Here is a 17,339-nt window from a genome sequence, read left to right as displayed (position 1 = left end):
TTTATGTGTGTGTGTGTATATATATATATATATATATATATATATATATATATACACACACACACACATATGTGTGTGTATGTATGTATATATACACATACATATACATAAACAGAAGCTTCTCTAATCACTTATTGGGGGAAATATAAAGAGATACATGTTTAGAAGGAAAAGAAAAGAAAATTTATATTGGTGCCTCTTTTCCCCTTGAAGAAAATTGTAGAGCAAGAACTACTACATTTGGGCCCAAATTATACCACAAATTACATTGTCATCGCAATTTGACCCCAAATGTTATAGTGTAAAGGGCACATAGATCACAAGGGCACGACACGACAACAAAATTGTAGAGCAAGGGCATGAAAACAAAATTGTAGATCTCCATTGATCTCCACCAAGGGCATGACAATGAAATGCAAAGATCATAAGGGCATGACAATGAAATGCGGTGATCACAAGGGCATGTCAATGAAATCTCCACCAACATTCAGAGCTTAGAGCTCTCCACCCTCTTTCGCACTCAACTCTCCACAATCAAAACAAATGGGGAATGATTTATGTCATGTTTTATTTTTATTGTTTTATATCTAAAATCAACTTCACATTGTGTTGTAACTCTGGCATAGGTGTTTGATCCTCGATAGATTTCATTCCAGCATTTCACATTCAAGTTTCCTCTTTATTATATGTTTGGTTTATCAATGATTTTGTCCAATTCGATTAGAGTGCATCTCAACTAGCTGCTCTAATGATGCAATCACCCATCTATCTCCAGATTATGCAAGCACTTGTTGTTTTATAGACTAGATAGATACTCAGAGTTCCAAAGCCATAAACTTGAAGACCATCATGTGTGCATCCCACTTTAGGGAAAAATTGGATGTCATGTTCTTGTGCATATATTTCAATCACTCCTTCAAACTCAATTGAGGTGCACCCATCAAATTATTTAGGTGAATCCCACTGCCCATGGGAGTTGACGCTTGTTGTTGAGCATATGCTAATGTTGCTTGTTGTTGCTGAAGTGCCCCCAATTGGCACTACTCTGTCACCCTAAGATATCTTAAATTCTCTCTAGCCCCAGGTTGTTCCACATTCGTGCCCTCTACAACTTGATTTATCATTTCAAGGGCTACATTTAGCTAACTTCTTATCCTCTCATTAGCAAGAAGCTTAGGGAAAAATAGTCATTTGCACCCTAAAAACCACTTTGTTACTTCAATAAAATAAGGACTTCAACAAAGCCAATGATACAAAACTTGCTTCCACTTTGAGAAAAATGGTGCCTCCAATATTGCAACCATATGATAAATGGGAATAACACATGCATGAGACATAACCCAGTTAAATTGGTCTAGTTGCTAATAAGCTGGGTTGATTAAAAATTCTTGTAGAACTGTCATTAGATTAGGTATGATAAAATGAACAATCAGTTGTTCCCAGCTAGTAGGATCAAATACAAATTTCCAAGGTGATAGAATTGCTTATGTAGATGCATCACTTGCATGCCAGGCACGAAGTGCATTCCCCAATTTATAATGAATGGTTAGATACAAAGGCTCCATACATTGGCCCAACAATGGAAGCAAGGATGTAACCATGCATGTATTAATTGACCACTCTCCCTGCGAGGATCCCATGTATCCTCGTTGGCACGTTTTCCCTACGAGGATCCCAAGTATCTACTGTTGTTACTAGTTTGGGCATCTCTATATGATCCAGAATGTTATGAAGTATTGAAGCTAGCAGTAACTTCTCCCATGTCTCTAGAAAATGTAGCATAGGTTTAGGGTCCCTTGGCTTGCAGGAATTTATAGCATAGGTTCACGGTAATAACTTCTTACACTCAACTCTTCACTGAAGTTATTCTCACTGCCACAATGACATTACCTCTAAACCATGCAAAGGATGTTGAAGTGGTTCCCAACCTTGAAACACTCTTATAAGCAATGAAAAAGAAAATGCAAATGTAATACATGACAAATTGTACAACTTGTAGTCTTTATATATACAGAGAGATCTTTTTTAAGGTGCTTATTACATATTAGCACAATAGAAAAATTGATCTAGCTGCATAAATATTCCAGAATCCAAATAATAAAATAATAAAACTCACTCAACCCGTACTAAGTGACTTAGCTCAAGACCCTACACAAAACTAATGCAGACCAGGAAAAATAGGCAGAATTCGCAAGAAATTTTAGAAAAACATATCATAGCAGATATTTTGAGAAAGAAACAAGCCATAAACTATTTAAATTGGTCTAGTTGCTAATTAGTTGGGTTGATTCCAAATTCCTGTAGAATTGTCATCAGATTAGGTACAATAAAATGAACAATCAATTGTTCCCAACTAGCATGATCAAATATAATTTTCCAAGGTGATAAAATTGCATTTACAGATGTATGTATGTATGTATGTGTATATGTATGTATGTATGCATGTATATGTATGTATGTACACACACACACACACACACACACACACACACACACACACACACACACACACACACACACACACACACACATGCAAATATATGTGTGTGTGTGTGTGTGTGTGTAAATACACATACATACATACACCCATATATGTGTTTGTCTATGTATGTATGTATATATATAAAAAGATCTTGTGGATTATGGAGATTAGTGGAGATTCATGATTTTGTTGTCATGCCCATGTGATCGCTGCATTTCATTGCCATGCCCTTGTGATCTTTGCATCTCATTGCCATGCCGTTGTGATCTTTGTATATGTATGTATATGCATATATACATATATACATATGTATATGTATATATATACATACATACACACATGTGTGTGTGCCTATGTAGGTATGTATGTATATAAATAGAGAGATCTTGTCACAATAGAAAAATAATAAAACTCACTCAACATGTAGCATGGCCATAGATGAGATGTCAACGCTTATTGGTAAGTAGATTCCTCTTTTTCTCTCTCATTTTTCATGTGTTTATTTCACTTGAACTATTATTCCTCAGGGGCATTTTGTAATATTGGCTACATTTTATGCAGGACACGATGAGGGCATTCTTGGATGTACTTGTGTGATGAATTGCTCATGAGAAATGAAGATGGACTTCCCCTGAGAGTAGCAGGAGGTGATGAGGACATTCAGGGTACTTTAAAGATTGATCTCATGACATTCCAAGTAACTTACCATGCTTATACATGTATGGATGTTTAGGTAATCAACCTTACATTTAATAAAAGGAATATGTGCTTCAAAACTAGCTTTGCGTTAAACAAAAGAATCATGTATGTGTAACCAGTTTTACATTTGAATAAAGGATCCCCTTATAGAATGAAGAATCCATATTTGTGGTTTATCTTAAGACATTTCAATAGATGCAACCTGGTCTACTTAGCTTTTGAAAATAGAAGGCTAAACTCTAACTTTAAACATTAACTTGACTGGCCTATTTAGACCCGTTGGTTATTGTCACAAGCTTTCAAACATAACTATATAAGGAGTGAGTTAGGAGCTATGTAGGCTAACCTTATATTAACTTTAAACTACAACACAAAGGTTGCACCAAGGTATTACAATATTGTAATTATAGAAAATTGCTTGATTCAACCGAGTGGGTGTATGGTGGTGAACAGATGTATTAGGTGAGTAAAGCTCACTAATGGTTATAGGAATATGGCTACATCAAAATAATTAGAAACCAAAATACATATTTGTTAGAGTGAGTAGTTCAAGGGTCTTGATCTCATGGATACAAGTATATAGGTAATCTGGTAGACGGAGTATGCCTCTAGTGTGCAAACGCTTTGGACATAGTTAGGTAGCACTTAACTATTTTAAGACATTATATGTTAACTCACATGTTTCATTCCATTGCAAAAGCCTCTGCCACAATGACGTTACCTCTAAACCATGCAAAGGATGTTGAAGTGGTTCCCAACCTTGAAACACTCTTATAAGCAATGCCAAAGAAAATACTGATGCATTACATATATTACTACTATTTATGTATATGTATGCATGTATGTATGTATATATATGTATGTATATACATATGTGTGTGTATCCATACATACAAGCTCATATGTGTATGCCGATGTATGTATATATACAGAAAGATCTTGGGACAACAAAAAAATTGATCCAGTTGCATACATATTCTAGAATCCAAATAATAATAAAAATAAAACTCACTCAACCAATGCTAAGTGACTTAGCTCAAGATCTTGTACAAAAATAATGGAGACCAGGAAAAATGGGTAGAGTTCGCAAGAAATTTTACAAAAACATATCATAACAGATATTTTTAGAAAGAAACAAGTCATAACCTAGTTAAATTGGTCTAGTTGTTGATTAGCTAGGTTGATTACAAATTCCTATAGAACTATCATCATATTAGGTACAATAAAATGAACAATTAGTTGTTCCCAACTAGCAGGATCAAATATAGTTTTTCAAGGTGATAAAATTGCATATGCAAATGCATCACTTGCATGCTAGGCATGAAGCACATTCCCCAACTTACAATGAATGGTTGGATATAAAGGCTCCATAATTTGGCCCAACAATGGAAGTCAAGGATGTAACCATGCATGTATTGGCATAGTCTCCCTATAAGGATCCCAAGTATCTATTGTTTCTATTAATTTGGGCATGACTATATGATCTAGAATGTTATGAAGTACTGAATCTAGTAGTAACTTCTCCCGAGTATCTATTGCTAATATTAATTTATGTATATGTATGTATATATGTATGTATATACATACATATACATATGTATATGTATATATGTGTATATATATACATACACACACAAATGTGTGTGCTTGTGTATGTATATATACAAAGAGATCTTGGCAGAACAAAAAAATTGATCTAGATGCATACAAATTCTAGAATCCAAATAATAAAACAATAAAACTCACTTAACTCATGCTAAGTGACTTACCTCATGATCTTGCACAAAAATAATTCAGACTAGGAAAAATGGGCAGGGTTCACAAGAAATTTTACAAAAACATATCATAGTAGGAACAATCTATTGTTCCCAGCTAGCAAGATCACATACAAATTTCCAATGTGATAAAATTGCATATGCAGATTTATGTACATGTACGTATGTATGCATGTGTATATATGTATGTGTATATGTATGTATATATGTATATACATATATATACATCTATATATGTATATACATATATATACATCTATATATGTGTATATATACATACGAACACACACATATGTATGTGTCCATGTATGTATGTATGTATATATCTAGAGAGATCTTGTGGATTGTGGAGATTAGTGAAGATCTAAAATTTCATTACTGTGCCCTTGTGATCTTTGTATATGTATGTATGTATGTATATATGTGCATATATTCATACATACACAGACATATATGTGCGTGTGTGTATGTATATAAACAAAGAGATCTTGGCACAATAGAAAAATAATAAAACTCACTCAATAGGTAGCATGGCCATAGATGCGATGGCAAAGCCTATTAGTAAGTAGATTCCTCTTTTTCTCTCTCATTTTTCATGTGTTTGTTTCACTTGAACTATTATTTCTTAGGGGGCATATTGTAATATTGGATACATTTTATGTAGGACATGATGAGGACATTCTTGGATGTACCTGTGTGATGAATTTCTCATGAGAAATGAAGATGGATTTCCCCTGAGAGTAGCAAGAGGCAATGAGGACATTCTAGATACTTTAAAGATTGACCCTTTCTGAAAGATTTTCTATGTTAGTGGGGAATTTAGATGTTGGGTGGGGGGCAGGGGGTGTGTAAATGAGCTTCCACCTTCACGTGGTTGTCCCTAATTAGTAGAGAATATTAAACTATTCTTGAAACCAAGTGAAGCTCAACATTAACCTATGATTGCATGAAAACTAACTATATGAATCTCTTGGTTTTAGGTAATGCAACAGGACACCACAGTTCAATATGCAATCTCAATACATATGCATACAACATCAGGTGGAGCTAAAAAATGCAATAGGTTTGCATTTTTGTTAGAGGTCTTTAATTAGGTATTTTAAGTTATAGACCATCAAGAACATTGTTCATGATGGTCTATAATTTTAAAATCTTAATGGACCTATTAAATAAATGTAATCGTGTTGTGTTTTTTCAGCTTTGCCTATTATCCATGCATATATAATGCAGCGACATGTGCATTCTCGATTCAGAGTGGAAAAATCTTATTTTGGATGCTACGAAAAAATGACATGCACCAGAGGATGGGAAAATGATGTGACTTTTATAGGTCTAGAACCTTTTTTTGTACTTTAAAGATTTATCCTTTCTTAAAGATTTTAGATGTTAGCAGTGAATTTAGATGTTGGGGGGGGGGAATGAGCTTCCACCTTCACATGGTTGGCCTTGATTACAAAATATTAAACTATTATCAAAACCAAGTGAATCTCAACATTAACCTATGATTGCATGACAACTAATTGTGTGAATCTTGGTTTCAGGCAATGCAGAAGGATGCCATAGTTCAATATGCAATCTCAATTCATATGCATATGACATCAGGTGGATCTGAAAAAACCCAATAGGTTTGCACTTTTGTTAGAGGTTTGCATAGACCTATTAAATAAATGTAGAAATAGTGGGTTTTTTAGCTCTGCCTATTGTTCATGCATGCATAACACAATTGCATGTGCATTCTCAATTCAGAGTGGCAGAAACTTATTTTGGATGCGACAGAAAAATGACACGCACCAAAAGATGGGAAAATGATGTCACTTTTGCAAGTTTAGAACCTTTTCTTGTTCTTTAAAGATTGATCCTTTCTTAAAGATTTTAGATGTTAACAGGGAATTTAGATGTTAGGAGGGGGGGTGGGGCCAAAATGAGCTTCCACCTTCACATGGTTGGCCTTGATAGTAGAGAATATTAAACTATTCTCAAAACCAGGTGAAGCTCGTTATTAACCTATAATTTCATGACAACTAACTATGTGAATCTATTGGTTTCAAGAAATGCAGAAGGATGCCATAGTTCAATATGCTACTATAAATGCTACTGTAATTCAAATAACTTAAGTTTTGAGAATAGAACCCTATACACAATTATATGTGAATGATAACCAAAATAGATTGATTTGATAACAAAAATGTGCATCCACACAGATGCCACAGCTATAAAGGATACATTGATATCAATTGGCACTTGTATGACAAATGATTACAAAGAGCCATTTATAGACATTCGTAAGCCATGTCAACTTCACCTTGATAACCTACTTTAGAGATCGAAGGCAGTATGGTGGCTATCCATTTGTAATGTCCCTCCCCATGTCCCTCCCTATGTCCCTCAAGTGACCGTACATTCTTATCCGACCATCTTCGTCCTCCTCAACAAGACATCTATTGAAAAGAGTTCCCCAACCAAGTGTTTTATAAAACTCAGCATCCCATGTTGCAATGGCCACACTTCTTCTTTCTCCGATGAAGAAACATGTTGCATCCAAGAAAATCTCCTTCTCTTTCTTCCCTATAACATTATAGGTAACTTTGAGTCTCTTTGTGATGTCCTTGTAAGGAATCTAGGAACTTATTCAATGTTTGTCGCCAATTATTATTATTATTAATGCAAGTCATCACCATTGTGACAACTTGTTCTGGCAGATAGTCGTCGCTCCCACAACATTGTTGTTACATGCCTGTCACAATTGCGATGGACTATTCTGACTGATAGCTATCACTCTCACAACATTGTTGTGACATTCACATCGCACTTGCGATGGCTAGTCATCAGTCCTACGACAGATTGAAAGCTTAAGCCATCACAATTGTGACGGACAATTGTTGTAATTGTGACAGTGTGAAGATGCACACTTTCCCTTGTGTTGTTCCAGATTATGATAGCTTTATCCGTCACAACCTTGCCATCACAATTTGTAACAACAAAAGTCTGATGCCCGTCCGATGAGAACCAATTCATTGTACTATTGCTTGGGTGACAAGTAGCCATCACAATTGCGATGGCCTGCCATTGCAATTCGGGCCCAAATATAATAGTGTCAAGATATTTGCTTCTTCAAAGATAGTAATTCATTTTCTCACCCTACACTATGGGATCTATAGTATTAGATGTAGATGGTTCTAAAGAAAACTTTTTTTGAATTGATTATGATACTTCCTTATCTTACCAACAAGTATTAAGTCATCTCCATCCTCCAATACAAAATTATATGTAGCTACAAGGTAAATTGGATTTTTTCTTCTTAAAAAAACTTACCTTAGGTAACTGGGTGGTTATGAACAAGAATTTCATATTCCTAGTTGTAGACTGAGGAATAGTCAATATTCTATTTGTCAACTTGTTGAATTTGGAAATGATATCATGCATAGACTCATGGAAGTATTTATGCATTTGAGTGTGTTGAGAAAATAGGTTTGAAACATCTTTTGCAAGTTTGAAGCTTTCCTTGGACTTGGTTCTAAGAGTAGCCTAATTTGGGATAATTTGTGGTACAAGGTGGTAGAACCAATCTATAGTCACTCCTTGTAGATTCTTGAGGAACAAGCTTACAAAGACATCTTCATATTCCTCTACAATAACATCACGTGCAATGTATAATGTAGCAATGTTCTTATCACACTATTACTTTCCATCTCCATAAATCCTGTGAAAGTTATTCCACGAGCCATGACATGATCATGTATGTGTGGTGTAAGCTCCATTCTCCTTGGATTGAAAGCAAGAAAATTCTAAATGAATTGAACTAAAGTGCTTGAGCCCAATGAATATTCTCACATAGGTCCTTAAACTAAACTAAACACTAATCCTTAAACTAAACTAACTACCAAAGATGCTTATTCTTGCCTAATTGCAATTTGCAAACCCACATTATTACATCAGTCCTAGTGACTATCCTAGTTGTTAGGGGCATTAACTCCTATCTAAGATGCAATCTGTAAGTACATGCTCACATGCAAAAGTTCCAATTAATGAGGAGCCTGAGCCACTGTCAAAGGAGATCATTTTAGACTTTAGTTAATAAACTGCCATGATCCAATAATTGAGTAACTTTTTTATTTGTCTTTTGGAAATATGCTTTTCCCTATTCAAGGACAGTGCAGTTTTATATCTCAAGTGTCAACATTAATATTGTTGTCTCATGATCTAAGACTCTATGCCACCTTAGTTCAAATTGTGAAGCTTCTTGCTATATCATCTCTAAATATAAAGCTAGATTGATAAATAGCCATACTTGAAAAGTGGCTATAACAATTAGTTTTATTATAGAAATTTATATATTTTTAGTTGTATCAGCTTTAAAAAAAAGATTTATTGTCCAGTTTGTCATGGTTTAGATGACTATGATGTTTGAATTCCATAGGGTTATTCATGGTTTAAGTTTACATTGGGATAATTAGATTTATGTTTAGGCTTAGAAATGATCCAAACAACCTATTTGTTGGATTGATTTATCTACTCCAATAACATATCATTGCAAGGGAATCCCAATTTAATTCAATCTGAGAATTTAATGTTTGTATGGATTCCAATTTTGCTCCTCCTCTAGTATATGCAATGTTGGGAACATCCAAGGATATAGTAGTAGGCATAGTGGCAATTGTATCGCTTCTCCTTGCCTCAATGCTTGGAGATGAGGTTTCTCCCACAACTAATCCAAAGTTGTATATACAACTGGCTTTGACTGCAACATTTTTTGCTAGAATATTGCAAGCATCCTTGGGTATTTTCAGGTCAGAGCTAATAATCTATACCTCTATACATAAAAAATTTCCTATTTGTATTTGTATGATTTCATATTAACATAAATTTTCTGAAGACTCTCACTCTAGGTTTAAATACTGATAACCCATTGGAGTGTTACAAGATGGGATTCATCATAGACATACTTTCACATGTAACAATAGTGGGATTCATGGTAGGAGTAGCCACTGTTGTGTCCCTCCAACAACTCAAAGGCTTCCTTGGTCTCCAACATTTCACAACTAAGACAAATGTTGTTTCAGTGGTGCAATCCGTCTCACAACAAGTTCATAAGGTTTTCCCAAACCTTCTTCCTTTCATTTGATAATGTTTTTCTAACTCACCAAATTTTTCAATCATTTGATTATAATGATGGATCATCATTTGTGCTAAGAAGAGTTGGTGAAATCAAAATACACAATGTTTTCCAAGAGCTCTACATTTGAATCTAGTGGCATTTCTATTAAAAATTAAATCTTGTTTTCTTATGAGTAAACATGTTTGTGTTTTGTGTAGTGGAGATGGGAAAGCATTGTATTGGGAGTAACCTTTCTAGCTTTCTTGTTGATTACTCATTACATTATGAGTATTGCGAGCTATTTATACATGGTTAAGTAATCTATGAGATTAATTCAATCTCTTTTATTTTTTCAACTATTAGATTGTGGGTCATGATCTATAACAAAGCAAGAAAAATTCCAAGATTTTTTTGGGTATTTGTTGCTGCTCCCTTGACATCTATCATTGTAGGTAGCCTATTTGTGTTATGCATACATGCAAAAAAACATGGAGTGCCAATTGTATGAAAAAAGTACCCCAAAATTTTTGTGGGTCATATAAATGGATAATTTTTTATTTTTTTGAAGAAACATAAATAAAGAAATTAGATTAGTTCACACAGTATAGTTTATCTTTTCAATGGGTATTTATAATGGACTATGAAATCATCATACATCTACCAATATATAGAAATTAGAATAATAAGTAGGGCAATTAAAGAAAGGTCTAAGTCCCTTGTCCATTTAGCTCTTAGTCTTCCATGGACAATAATTTAAGGTTGCTTTAAAGGCAGGGCTAATATGTGGTCTCATCTCCCTGGCTATAAGATTGTACTCTTGTAATGTTGAGCACATAATTAGTGTCATAATTAATAGAGGGCAGGTGGTGTTAATATTGAACTACACTAATGTAATAAGGGATAACATCTGAAAGAGTATTTTCCCTTTCCAAGAATTACCATACAGATGGCAATAAGGAGATGATAGCCATCAGAATGATGAACAAATTAGGCTCTTAGACAAGTTGTTATGTTACAATAGGTCATCTTCTCTACTCTCTTTGCAAATCATTATTGAAAGTTAATCCATTTGAAGTCAAATTATTTCAATGAAATGTTTTAATTGAGTATTTGGGTTGAACTTTTCTTTTTTCTTCCATGGAGAGTTCTAATCATCACCCACATGCTTTTTCTTAAAGGGATATATGCATGATACATTTCTCCAATAATTTACATTGTTGCTTCCATTAAGCTTTTGTAGAAATCATTACACACATTCATCACAATGACAATTAGTATGTTAACAATGTGTTGTTTCAATCATTGATTATTTTTCAATGATACACATTACTTAAAAGCCCTCAAACTTCATATCCAAATTCCAATCACATTATGGGTTTTAGGACCATGTCGTGTTGTCACATGATTGATTAAATGTGAAGAATTATTATTTTGACACAATGTGATTTTTTAAAGTAAAACTTGAGAAGAACTTGTAGTGCCTATCGCTAGTTTACTTTTCATATTATATTCCCAAACTCTTTTAGGCCAACTTTATGATTATGTTTGATGATTAGTGACATTTATTTTCTAGATTGTTGGATATTCATACTTAGTTGATTATACGAGGAGTTACCTTGATACTAGTTATTTCATGTATGCATGATTATTCTTTCAATGATGATGCTAGTATACAATGTTTTCAGTTATTTCATGATGATAGTTAGATGGATTATTTATATGTGTTTTCTATGGATACTTATGCCATACTTGCATATGTATGGTGTACCTATATGTTTTACTTTATGTATGATGTTTCTGATATGGTTGAGGGAGGGAGTTGTAGTCATCTGCTAGTCAGCATCTACACGATGCACCACTCCCCACCATTGCCTATTTAGTTTAGATTATGTGTATGCACATGCATGAATTTTATGCAAATTGTAGGTATTGGGTATCAACTTCCCTGAATTGCCAAGATGAGCATACCCTATCACAGTAAGAGAGGGGAGATAATTCTTAAGTCCAAATCTTAACCTTAAGCCAATTGTCCTAGAAAGTAGGACAAGTATCTGAGTTGTCTACTCTTCCAAATTCGTCAAGTGACGTAAATTTGTGATTTTGACCCTTGAGCTTGATCTAGTATTTTGTACTTTATGATGGGTTTTCATATTGAGTCTTGTGGGTCTGTGATGATTTTCTGTTATAATTAAATCAAATTAAAAGAGTATTTAATGATTTAATTTAATGGAAATTTTATAAAAAAATTCAATAATCAATTATATTTAATTAATTAAGAAATTAATTAAATTAAAGAATTAAAATGTAAAGATATAGTTAAAGTTCTAATTTTGGTGTAATCATATTTATTTAATTTAATAATAACATACGTAGGATTTCATTTTTATAATAAACTCTAAATATTATTATTATTTAAGTTAATAAATATTTTATAAAATAAACATCTCGAGAATTAATTAAAGAAAAAATAAATTGATTTAATAAAGATATTTTAATCAAATTACAAAAAGGTTGCACATGAAAATTAAAATATAATAAAGTAATAAAGGAAAAGGGGGTTTCACGTGATTGCATAATCAAAGCCCTAAATTGGGGAAAATTTCTTTATTAGGAAATTAGAGTTCATTTCTCCATATCGAGATTTGAAGGAGCAATTTACGAGAAGAAAGTTTTCAGAAGAAGGGAAAATTGTTTGCAAGCTTTGTGCGTTCGTGGTTTTAACATTAGATCTAGGTAGGATCTTGTGGGTTTTGCACAATAATTTTTGTTCTTTGAGTTCTCTATCTTCTTTGTGTCTGGATGAATCTGTTTTCAAAGTTTTAAATTGGGTTGAAACCCTTGTTGTAAATTTGATTGTTCTTCGTTGTGAGATTATTTGTATATGAATTGATAATTGGAAACCCTTGTAAAATTTTAGAGAATCATATTTTGATATAAATAGGTTTTGGAAAAGATATTAGGATTGTTTATACAGATTCAATTAAACTATTCATATTTTCCTATTAGTTTATTTGGGGAAATTCTTTATATATATGTGTGTGTGTGTGTGTATTTATATATATGTATGTATATGTATATATGTTAATAAAATTACTGTAGTAAATGTTTTTACTGTGATAATTTTATCACATATTATTTAAAAAAATCAAAATTAAAGGGGGGGGGGGGGGGGGTGTGTGGATTTGTTTGGTTTTTAATAAATATTTTTAAAAACAAAAAAGTGTGAGTGGGAGGCAGGCCACCATACCCTAGCTCCCCTCCTCTCCTACCCCCTGATGACATTGTTATTGTGCACGCATCAGAATTGTTGCGACAACAACAATACTTTGCTACGATCACAATAGGTTGTTGCAACAGCCTTTAAGGCCAAGCCGGTGGGCCTTTAAACTTCCTTAAATTTTTTTAAAGCTTTTAAAAATTTTATTAAAAAATTAAAAATTAATTTAATAAATATAGTTTTTATTGATTAATTTAATTAATATGTTTTAAATTATATTTAACAAATGTTATTAAATTTAAGTTTTGTTATTTTATTTAATTAATATGTTTTAAATTATAATTAATTAATTAAATTAATACAAAAAATTGATCGACAAATAGCTGAAGCCTTATATTATATTAGAGAAATAAAAGAGTTACAAAGTTCTCTGTTCAAACGGGCACTGGTAGGAAAGAATGGAGTAAGAAAACCTCCAGTCTTGCCTGGGACCAAAGTCCTATATAATACAAGAATTAAAAGGAGCATACCCTAGTATGAATTTGAGATCCAATTTTCAATTATAAAACATATGTCAAATCAACTAATAAGCGAATAATAGTTAGGTGGATAGGAACAACAAGCTTGAGAAAAGATGAGAACGCATTTGAAAGAATTGGGGAGCTGGCTAGAAGAAGAGATCTAACCTTCAACAAATAAGTCTAACTTCTCATTATGGATTAGTAGCAAGAGTTAGTGATAAAAAAATCAAGGAAGGAGAAAACAAGAATGATCAATATACTCAAAGAAGAGCTCTTAATAACTGTAGTCAATTCCTTCATGCATTATTTTATCATATAGCGATGCTAATATTGACAGTAATTATCAATTAATAATCTTAGAATTAATAAGCCAATGAGATAACACTAAATTTTTTTCTTAATACTAATAAATCTACCTAATGTTTAGCATATTTTAAAAATATTTTATAGTTTTGAGTAAGCTTTATTTTACTGTTACCATACTATTTCCTTTACTGAAAATTGAAGTATATTTGATAATTTTGATGAATCATTTTTAATTATTATTGGACCTTGAGATTAGAAACACTAGAATTTGTTATCCCTCGAGATCCTTAAAGTGCCTCTATTTTTTTAACGATTAAGATTAATGATTGCAGGGTAATTACTGAATATAACTTTTACTTATTCTATCAGTTATTAAAAGAATTGATAGAGCAGTTTTAATATTATTAATTTGCTATCTACATTTTGAAGCGAGACCTAGAAATCCAAGATAAAGTGAACTATGCCAATACATTCCTAGAAGAGATAAGAGATTAATCCTAAAATACTCAAAGGACTAATGTATATACTCCAAAAAATAGCAAATAGATACACCACCCAAAATAGCCAAGCCTAAGAGATCTAATAGACCAAAACAGAGCAGAAAATGCACAATACCCTGCCAAGCTCAGAAGCAACCCTAGTAGTAGAAGAAATATAAACACTGCTTAGGGAAAATGCAGCAAACCTAGCAACCTAGAAGATGGGAAGAAAGACTAATTATGGCCAGAATGAGGACCTAACTAGTAAATAACCTACCAAATAGATAAGTAGGGAAAAACCCAAAAACCCATCCAAGAGGAAAAAAACCTCCAAGCCAATTTAGAATGAATAAAAAGATAGGAGCCATTTATTTCCTTATATGTTTCTTTCATATTTTTAAATTCTTAATTTAAATCTGCATGTTCCTACTTAAGTTGAAATATGAGAAATGTTAACTTGCAAAATGATAATACCAGTTTCTAAAGGTGATAATACCAAAATTCTACCATTATTCATATGTTTAGAGGGAAATAGATAAGAAGAGCCCGAAAACATCAGACATATGTTGACAAATCTTAAAACCACATTCATCAATACCTATAATATTATTTTGAGATGAGATGAATAGGGGTAACAATAATACTAAGCACCCAGGGCTAGAGAATCCTATCAATACTATATAACAACAAAAGCAAGGAAAAAAGGAAGAGCCCAAAAAGGAAAATAAGACCCATACTATAAAAACTTAGAGATGTATTCTAATACCATTTGAACTACATATTAGGCAAACTACAGTAAAGGAGGAACATGAAGAGAAAAACCTCCAACTAGCTATTGGGATAAACAAAATTTGACATCTGTAAAAAACCAAACAAGCAGGAGAAGCCAACAAACTTAATCTTCCTTTTCCAGTACACCATGATGATTTTCACTATATCCTTAGGGTTCTCGGTTTGGAAGTTCAACAGAAATTCAAAGGATCTTTTTTCTTTACTAGGCTTTTCCATATTTGAGATACAAAAATCCAAATCTTCCAGGTTATCAAGCTCCACTCTTGGTTGAATGTAGGAATTGAGGATGCAAAGATAGTGCCAGAGCCAGGCCTTGCTATGATCTTCTATAATCCCTCACCACCTGAGAAGAAAATGGATATTGGCTTCCATTTTTTACCACTCTTGAAAAAATAACACATTCTCTCTGATAACTAGAGAGGGTCATCTAGGGACAATGGCCAGCTCGAAGCTCCTAGGCTGATGTGCCATGTAGAGCTCTGGTAGAGGGATTATAAGCTTCTTATCTATGCTCTCAACTGCTTCTTCAAGAGCTACACACCAAGTAGGGTTGAATACATTATAGAAAAGCCCGACAATTGTCCACTTCTCCACTTTGGCTCTGGCCAGACACCCTATAAAGGAACCTATAATGTCACTGTTGGTTCTCCAAGAAAATTCACAATTGAAAACACCTTCTCGTAAGACATGGTTAACTACTATCCTAGTCATGTCATCTATATGATTTAAAACATGGTTCCATCTTTCTGGTTTAACGTTACCTCTAAATGCCATGGTACAAACCTCTAAGGAATGAAATAGACTAACATTAGTCTCCATATTGACTCTATGTCAAAATCAAGCTCAACAAAGATAGGGCAAAAAAATAGCATGAACCAACACTAAGTTAAATAGAAAACTAACAATCTCAAAGGAAGGATCCAAAAGAGCTGAGAGTTTTGACATCATCTACTAATGCCAGCTAAAGGCAAACCATAACATGATGACACCAAATGATACCCAGTGTCACGCGATGATGAAAAAATTAAGGAGAATAATGAGGAGGTTACATAGGATGGGTGTTACGGAAAAAATAACAAAAAAAAGGCCAAAATATAAATTAGAGCTAGGGATAAATGCTAATAGGATTCAAAAATATGTTCCTAAAATATGTTCCTAGATACACTTACTAATTTCCTAATTCTTCAAATTATTTCCTTCCAGATATGGTAGTGCTATTTTTGTAACTATTTAAATTAATTTTCAAATTAAATCTCTTTATTATTATTATTATTTTTAAATTTACATTTTTAATTCTTCAAGAAGTCTTGATCAATAGATAATAATTCTTCTCCATCTGCCCCTTTCTTTGCTAAATGATCTACCACTTTATTACCTTCTCGAACAATGTGTAGAATCTGGATATCTTCAAAAAGGTCCAGAAGATTTAGAACTTCTTCTAGTTTAGAATTTGAAACACAATTTAGTGTCTCCTTTTTTCTAATGACATTTAGGACAATATGTGAATCTCATTCAATAATAAGTTTTGAGATGGTTAGATTTAGGCAAATTTGTAGACCTTCTTGAAGGGCTTCTAATTCAGTGAGGTTGTTAGTGGTAGATCCTATAGATTTGGCCCTTTTAGCGATCCAGTTGCCAAAATCATTATTAATGATGCATCCCATTCTAGCAGTCCCTAGACTGCCTCTTGAAGCTCCATCAAAATTTAACTTGGTCCAACCATTTGGGGGTGGAATCCATCTACACTTGTCCCTCACTTCTTTATTCTTTTTTTATAAACATAAGTGGGGGATTAATTAGATTTATCCATCTCTTTTTCATTAGACCATCCCACTTTGAAAATGACCCTTCCTCTTTTGATGTTTTCCTAAGATGAGAGTTTAAGGTTTCAACAATACTAGCCTCGATTTTATTAGTAAGCTCATGAATTATCATTTCTTGACTGTGAAATATTCTTCTGTTTCTTTCTTTCC

The 17,339-nt window shown here is 33.1% G+C and overlaps 1 pseudogene; it reads left to right on the top strand.

Moving 5' to 3' along the window:
• Positions 1 to 9,531: 9,531 nt before the first annotated feature.
• Positions 9,532 to 11,143, top strand: LOC149567611 (sulfate transporter 3.1-like; annotated as a pseudogene).
• The last annotated feature ends 6,196 nt before the right edge of the window (positions 11,144 to 17,339 follow it).

Source organism: Cupressus sempervirens, chromosome 3 (assembly GCF_028749045.1).
Source record: "Cupressus sempervirens isolate cs-2001-9-10 chromosome 3, ASM2874904v1, whole genome shotgun sequence".
Taxonomy (NCBI): Eukaryota; Viridiplantae; Streptophyta; class Pinopsida; order Cupressales; family Cupressaceae; genus Cupressus; species Cupressus sempervirens.
Note: the sequence above shows the minus strand (reverse complement) of the source record. Positions and strands in the feature narration are given on the sequence as shown.